General features: G+C 46.6%; 1 long non-coding RNA gene across 3 annotated transcripts; it reads left to right on the top strand.

Annotated features, from left to right (window-relative positions):
* Positions 1 to 2,464: 2,464 nt before the first annotated feature.
* On the top strand, positions 2,465 to 7,731 carry LOC135372225 (uncharacterized). 3 transcript variants are annotated; one of them, XR_010415891.1, is made up of 5 exons: positions 2,465 to 2,692; positions 2,759 to 2,940; positions 3,520 to 3,610; positions 5,774 to 6,668; positions 7,648 to 7,731. It is a non-coding gene; the product is annotated as an uncharacterized LOC135372225 (long non-coding RNA). The 3 variants fall into 3 exon arrangements; XR_010415890.1 differs by having other exon boundaries at positions 2,465 to 2,696; positions 2,759 to 2,885; XR_010415889.1 differs by having other exon boundaries at positions 2,465 to 2,696.
* The last annotated feature ends 252 nt before the right edge of the window (positions 7,732 to 7,983 follow it).

Here is a 7,983-nt window from a genome sequence, read left to right as displayed (position 1 = left end):
GTTTTTTTTTTTCTCGTTCTACGATGATACGTAACAGAGAAACTAACATCCGCTCGGAACAAATTTCTTCGGGGAAGAAACTGCCCAAAATGGCGAATAAGACACCCAAAAAGCGTGCATGGATGCCGCGCTAACAACATTGAACTTCACCAGCTTGATCTGCAGACGGGGTGACTCACCTGAACTCATGCTCTACTCGTGTGGGGGACGAGAGATGTATAGGTTCATCGTGATAAAGCAGCACAAAGACGCGGACAAAGAAGGAAGACAGGACGACTGCTAACTCTCAACTAAACAAAGCATGTTTATACACAAAAGAAAGATTGGTGCCTGCTCTTATAGTCACATGACACCATCGGGTTACACCGCAACGTGTTCCCGAGATAACTTATCTCCGCGGGGGAGAGGCTCAGTGACGGAGCGCTTACGCATTCATCATCGTCCTGTTTCGTAATAAAAAATGCCTCTACTATTTCCCTCGTTAGCTGCTCATTGTGTACTGATAGTATACATCTGTTCGCGCGAGGTCACCCACAGTCACGACAGTGCAAAGCGAGGTGCCCGGATGGTGTTTTCTTAATGGATGTCCCATGTTCTTGAAGTCTGACGTTAAGACATCTTCCGGTTTGCCCTATATAAACGCGTCCGCACTGCAGTGGGATCCGGTAGACCACTCGTTGTTGGCATTCTACATGTGGGTTCCTATGTTGGATGGCACACCCTCGTTTTTTCTTCGGTCGGTTGACCTTGGCGCACAGGGAACTAATGTATAGGTTCTACGGACATTCACACAACCACCTGCTAAAACATCAGTGCAAACAACACATATTGTATCTCTTCCTTTCATGAAGCACGAATCCATATACTTTGTGTGTTGCTCTCAGCATAAACGGTAAAGGCCACGTATCGCTTCCTAATTGCAGCTGAGAGTGCCGTGGCGTACGTCCGAAGACATGTCGTACAGCTTGGGACAAAAGTTTACGGAACACGCGAGCCACGTACTTTTTCTTCGGTGCGACAGCCCGGCGGCTGCCGGAATCGGGTGAGTCCACTGTTTCGAAGGGGTGGACGGATGCGCTGTGCCTGGGAAGTACAAGTTACCGCTGTGTGTCGCTAACAGCGCACCCTTCCACCCCTCCGAAACAGTGGACTCACTCGCTTCCGGCAGCCGCTGGGGTGTCGCACCGGAGAAAGAGTACGTCACTCGCGTGTTCCGTAAACTTTTGTCCCAACCTGTACGGTTTGGATTACGTACACTCCGAATCGACAGTTTGAAAACGGGCAGTACCGCGCTTCTATGCCGATGCCGCATATGCATTTCTTCATCCATGTGGCTTTGCGTGTGATTACGCTCAGGTGATGCAGATGTTGTTCCTCTACGTGCATTTTACGAGCGTGTGCGAGAGAGTTCAGAAAATCCGAGACGGCCTAGCAGCATTCTGGACTGTGGCACTTTATTATCAGAAAGGAGAACAAAGTCTATAAAAATAATCGCGATTACAAGCGTTAAAAAGCCCCCAGTGCCGGGGAGCTAAAAAGACGGACAAAAACACATTGCACTGACTGGCGAACCAAGAACTTCATTATCTTTCAATGCTCAAGGTTGCCGCTCTTCCAGCTGGTCTGCCTTATCCTGAGTTCTAACAAGGCCTTCCCAAGCAGCAAAATGCACTGGAAGTCGAGTGCAATAGGGGTGCACGGGTAGATGAAAGGCCTTGAACAGATTCATGAAACTACAGAACATTGATAAGACACATGCCGTCCACCTCTAATACACTCGACTTCCAGTACATTGTGCTGCTTGGGTTGTTGTTCCTTCCTATCACGCATGCGCAAGTTTTCGAAAATGTTGCAAGAATATACCGCATTAATTAATCTCGTCCGATCATATTCTGATCACATAGATAATGTGTAAGTTTTTTAACAGTTGCATACCTTCCCACCTGTACGTTTTAATCACTAGAAAGGCCCTGATAGAATGACAACAATCTCGGCATCCTGTTGCGACATTCGCCGCTCAGTACACGCACCCGGTGTTACTGCCAGAAAAACCGTGGTCTGATCACGGTCCTTGTGGTGCTTGTGTCGCTGACTATAATTCCGTTGGAACGTAGAATTCCCTTCTTTGCTAAATATCACCCAATATATAAATATCAGTATTGAAACCTGTTATGTCGCGAGCCGCCGATCAAATGAGGGACCATCCTGCCTCGTTCCAAACCAACCACAACCCTTTATTACTCAAAACTTTCTTTTAAGGAATCCGACGACGGAAACCGGCTTGCGGCTATAGGAAACACGTAGATAAAAACATGTCAACAAGATATACGACTCGAAAGAACAACTGATAGCGGAGTATCATGGAAAATGCGCAATCATAACAAAACCGAAACATGAAGCGATATCTTACCGAGCGCCATCGGCATCAGAACTTGTCTGTTTGTCTGTCTGTACTCTTGTCTGTTTTGAAGGTTTTGAAAAGCAAGTCGGCATGGCCAGTTCGCGTCGATGTGTCAGTTGTTGGTGGTTGTCGGAGTTGTGTCATCCTTTCATCTCTTCATACTGTGAATATCTGTGAATCTGTGACGCAAGCTACTGTGCCACGCACAGTATCTTCAAACTAACCAGTTGAATGCCGGCCGAACCAAGAGAAGGTACAAGCGGGACATAGGAACCAAATCCGAACTACGGTGTAGGTAGTGACCCAATGTTTATGTAGTGTGAACTACCTTTCTGATGTGTCGTCGTCTCGCTGCAGATTCGTGTGAAAGAGGAGGAAGCCGAAGTGATCTTCAGGATTTCACGCATTGCGTTGCTACACGTGCTTTCGCACAATAACATGCCTCGAACTTCGCGTGAAACTTCACTTTTACCGCACCAAATATGTAAGTCATATCTGTACTTTTGTCTACAGGTGAAGCAAGGACATCGTATGACAAGGTATGACAAATAAGCGAATATTTCTTTTCCCCGGGGCCACAGCTGATAGGAAGGGAGCTGTCATTTTCCTATTCATTTCCACTTTGGAATGAAGTCTCCATTACACCTGCCCTTGTTGACAGGCTGCAGAAAATTTAATCACAGTGTGGAAAATTATGTTTACAATATTAAGTTTATAGAGCTATATGATATCATTCACTATAGTTTGCCCAGAAAGAAAATACGGGTTGAATACCACCGCACTGCCAGCTCTGCTCCAAAACTTGAAATGTTTGCTTTAATTTCAAGACCTAGAACCCGATCCTGGCCATGCTGTAATGCGATTGGGACCTGTTCTGTTACTGAGCCTTGTACATGCCAATTGCACATGTAGGTGTGCTGAAAGTACGGCTTCGTGTTATGGCAAGGTCCGCAGATCCCATAGAACATGCCACCAGCTACATGGCCCACATGATTCGAGCTTCTTCGTAAAACTAATCACGACTTTTCTGATCCAGTTTTGATAAAAAATACACCTTGAACTACATCAGGTGGCAAATAATTAAATTAATTAAATGCACGTTTCCTCCTATTTTCCAGCCCAGTCACAATGAAGCATTAGAGGAGGTGCTGCAGGAACAGAGACAGTGATCATGCATGGAAGGAAAGAAATAACACGCTCTTCACATTGGTGGGGTAAAAAAGTGACCTTTACTAGGCAAATTTCCGACTTAAGCTCGCAAAAATTTACATAATTAAACTTACGTTACACGACATTCACATGAGGAGGTGGCAAAAACCCAGTAAGAACAAATGCCATTGACCGCATGACTCTAGGTGGTGTAGTTTCTTTATTATAATTCAATGACACATTTATGGGACACCCTGTATATATCCTTAAAAGTGTTTCAGCAAGTTTGACCAAGAGAAGCGGTATTTAAAGTGAGGTGTATGCTCATAGATGCCTCCATATGCATTGATCCTGAGAATTTTTTACAATGGCAGGAAGTGATAATAATAATAATAATAATAATAATAGTTCATTTTGGAAATGTGCCCATTAACAACAGTGAGATCAGTTGGGCTTATGATACGGACAGAGGTAATGCAAACTAATTTATAGAAGGGTATTATCTAATAGAATTTTTTTCTAACTGTCGATTATGCTTAGAAACTCACGCCTTAGAATAAAACTCAACTACTGCTCTCTTCAGCAAAATCAGTTTTTTTGCCTCGCAATTTGCATCACAGTCCAAAATTCAGCAAAATCAGTTGTTTTTTTTTTGCCTCACAATTTGCGTCACAGTCCAAAACGTATAAGGCCTGCACTTATGTGAGCACAGGTAATAAGAAATACCACGAACCCAGCGCTATCATCTAGTGTGTCCAGTCAAAAATATGCATACAACATTACCAGGTCTCCCCTATTTTGCAGGTTCTAACATAAAAACCAAATATTTTCCCTCACGATTTGGAGAAAGTGTAAACCCCAAAACAAACAAGTTCTCGTGACTCCGCGAATAAGTGGGTTTCGTCATTCATGTGGTGTTGGTTGTAGATGCGTAACGTAGTCATCCAGTAGAAATAACAGTTTGTTGTGTTTTCTTTTCGCTTTATCTTGTTTTTTTTTTTCTTTTTGCGACAGCCATAAGGATGACTGAAATGACAATAACGATAAATGACCTTGGCTTTCCACTGGCTCCCCTCACATAATGGTTGAGATGATCGCTATCCACCCCAAGATTTGGGGGTGGGGTGGAGGGGGGGAGGACACGGGTTCGAATCCCGTCACCGGCCGTGCTGTCTAAGGTTTTTCCCTGGGAAAAGTTTCCGGAGACTTTCCAGACCAGTGTCGGCACGGTTCCCCGCGAAGTTGGCCCAGGACACATACTTGCCCCGCACTCCTTCCTGCTGTCCCCTCTCCATCCGCCCACATCCGTACGCCACTCACAGCCACAGTTGCTTCGAGGCGCTGACGCGGAAGTTAAAGAAAAAAAAACACTGCACGTGTTATTTATTTGATTTATTTAATTTATTTATTTCATTTATTTATACGGACACTCCAGGCCCCACACGGGAGCCCCGGCAGCACAGATTTCACCGCGCGCTGCCGGACAAAAGTTTACGGAACATGATCCGACGAGTTCTTCCCTCGGAGCGACATGCCGGCGGAGAGAACGGGACAGTGCCGGCCTGCAGGCTCGCTTGCCCTGTCGGGCGACTGAGTTACCCGGATCCGTAATGGATGGCTTGTCCCCCGCAGGAGTGCCTCCCCGGGGAAGGAATGCGCTGGAGCGTGTTCCGTAAACTTTTGTCCAGCATTTTGTAAAATATAGTTAGGGCCTGACTTTTTCGGGTTTTATTTTTGGCCAAATTCGGGGGGTAAATATCGGGTGATATTTTTCATTTGAAAATTCGGGTGTATTCGGGTTAAATCCCGTTACGGCATATTCTGTCATCAGAAATTCGGGTGATTTTTTTTTTGTTTAATAAAAATTTGTCTTATCATGGAACTAATGTTTAGCAATGTTATCAAACTTTATTTTAATGCACGCTTACGAGTGTGCCACACGACCCGGATGTTTTCGGGTAGATTCGGGTTAAACCCGAATTTTACAGATTTCGTTCGGGGGGTAAATATCGGGCGGATACGGGTTTAACCCTAAAAAGTCAGGCCCTAAATATAGTGTGCGTACGAGTTCAACAAAGAGATAGAACGGTTAGTGACTGGCATCATAATTTCTGGCAATGGTAAAAAAGGGAAGCAAAAGGGGGAAAAGCAAAAGATCGGTGTCTTACGCTTCCCGATATTTACCAAATACGGCTGACTGTAGCACCCTTTTTTGTTTTGCAGGCATTGAAAAAGTGTACCTTTGAATCCTAGGAGGTCCCACTGAGTAGCAAAAGTACCTCCGCAAGGTACCTTCGCAAGAGATGAGTGATGAGGACGGAACTGTGGTGATAGAGCGACTGCTGGTGGCATTCAGAAGGTTATGTTGAAGACCGAAAGGTAGAAGGTGTTGGAATCATTCCATCTTGCTGTCCTGTCCGAGAGCTGCCTTGGGCTTTCTGCCGCTCTTTCTAGACAGACGTCGGTGCAACTCCCCCTGAAGTCGTCCCAGGACGCGCACTAAACCCCGTGTCTCCTGTTCTTTCCGTGCTGGCATAACTGCCTATAGCAGCAGTTGCACTGCGGTGCTAACGTGCAAGCAAGAAATTGAAATAGTCAGCTAGCAGCAAATTGCAAGCGAAGCCGTACATGCATCAGGAATGCAAGAGTGTACATGCATCATGTTCCAAGGGAAAGGATAGGATCAGGGACAAGTTCGAGGAGAGTTTTTGCCATCCACTAGATCACCTTCGAGTTCATCAGGGGAACATTCATGTTGAAACACGTCGCCGGTGAATCTACATAAACATCTTGTGCTGTGCAAACCATGTGAAGCCATCACTTGTGCTTCCTGTTGTTGCTTGTCTCGTAATGCTTCGGCAGTTGCGTCTGTCATTTGAAAATAGTCTTTTGTTTTTATTTGTCTTGCTATTGTTATAGATTGTGGCTATTTCTCCCGAACACGTTGTCTCTGACTACTGTTGCCTGATAAAACGAGTAATAGTACAGTTCACTGTACTTTTATTGAAACCCTTTATGCTAGCAGGAAGTGGGCTCTCATAACCAAATATTTGTGACTCTTAGATGTGTAGATATAAGTACTGATTGTGGCTACAAGACACGGGCAGTTGTGTTTCGTGTACGTATGTAGTCATGGACAAGTTTCTTAGTCTTCCTTCGTAGATGTGTATATAGTACGTTATAGTCAAGCCTCTTGTGGACCACGCTTAATTCTTAAGGCATTGAAACTATGGTTAGAGAGAGAGACCAGGATAGGAGAACTATGGCATGTAATTACAAAGGCCAAGGTACCGCTAGAATGTCTCCGCAGCTACGGACAGCTAACCCAAATGCTCACATCTTGTATCCCGTGTAAGGTTCAGAAAGACTCGACCACAAGGAACTGTATGGTGCAAAAGTTTACGGAACACACTTTGGTGCATTCTTTCCTCAGGGTGGCGCACCAGCAGCAAACGGGAACCGTACAGACATGGGCCTAGGTGACCCAGTCACCTCTTACAAGTCCTTGCAGTACCGTCCGCTGCTCGCGTGCCACTCTGAGATTGGAACGTGCCGGAGTGTGTTCCGTAAACTTTTGTCCAGCACTGTAGAACCGTAATATGCAGCTATACGGTCATTTCGTGGCAACACAGCCTAGCGCTCAGAAATTGCTAAGTCGCAGGCCGAGCTGGATCACGTGACGATTGCCACCCGAACACGAGTGCTGGAAATCTAGCGGTTTTAGTTACTAGGGGGCATCCCAGTCGCCCGTCTTCGAGTTCTGTCGTCTGCTAAGCCACGTGATTTCAACACGCGGGCCAATGAGGGCACTCGCCACCATTGCAGCGCGGATGTGACGCCGCCGGGTATAGTCTGGCAACCCGCGCTCCTCGGTCGTTTTGAGACTGAGCGAAAAAAAGAGCCCGCTGGAAAATTCCAAGCGCTAGGAAAGCGTCACGCGACCCTGTGAGACTGCTTCGCTTTGACCAAGGTTAACACGACGGCTCGGGATCCGGCAAAAAAAAAAAAAACGTTGCCACGAAATGACCGCCTGAATTCGCCGCAGGATGGCCGCGAGCCAGTTGACGGAAGCGCAAAACCTCTCGTTCCTTCTGCAGGTGAGCAAGGAGTGCTTCCCGTGCGGTGTCACCTGTGCAGCAGTCTCTTCGCCAGCGCGGACTACCTGAAGAAGCACCACCGGGTGAAGCACTTCCGAGCGGGGGGAAGGCACAAGTGCAACTTCTGCAGCTACTCCAGCGACTACACCACCAACGTGAGGGCCCACGAGAGAAAACATACGGGAGAGAAGCCGTACGTGTGCGAGACCTGCGGGAAGGGATTTACCCGGAAGGCAAACCTGGAGGTGCATTCCAAGACGGTCCACGAGTGCTGAGAGGACTGCTGCAGCCGTCGCTCTGCGCTGCGGGGACAGAACCCTGCGGACGTTTTTCCAG

Source organism: Ornithodoros turicata, unplaced genomic scaffold, assembly GCF_037126465.1.
Source record: "Ornithodoros turicata isolate Travis unplaced genomic scaffold, ASM3712646v1 Chromosome132, whole genome shotgun sequence".
Taxonomy (NCBI): domain Eukaryota; kingdom Metazoa; phylum Arthropoda; class Arachnida; order Ixodida; family Argasidae; genus Ornithodoros; species Ornithodoros turicata.
The sequence above is the reverse complement of the archived record's forward strand: the minus strand, read 5'-3'. Positions and strand labels throughout refer to the sequence as shown.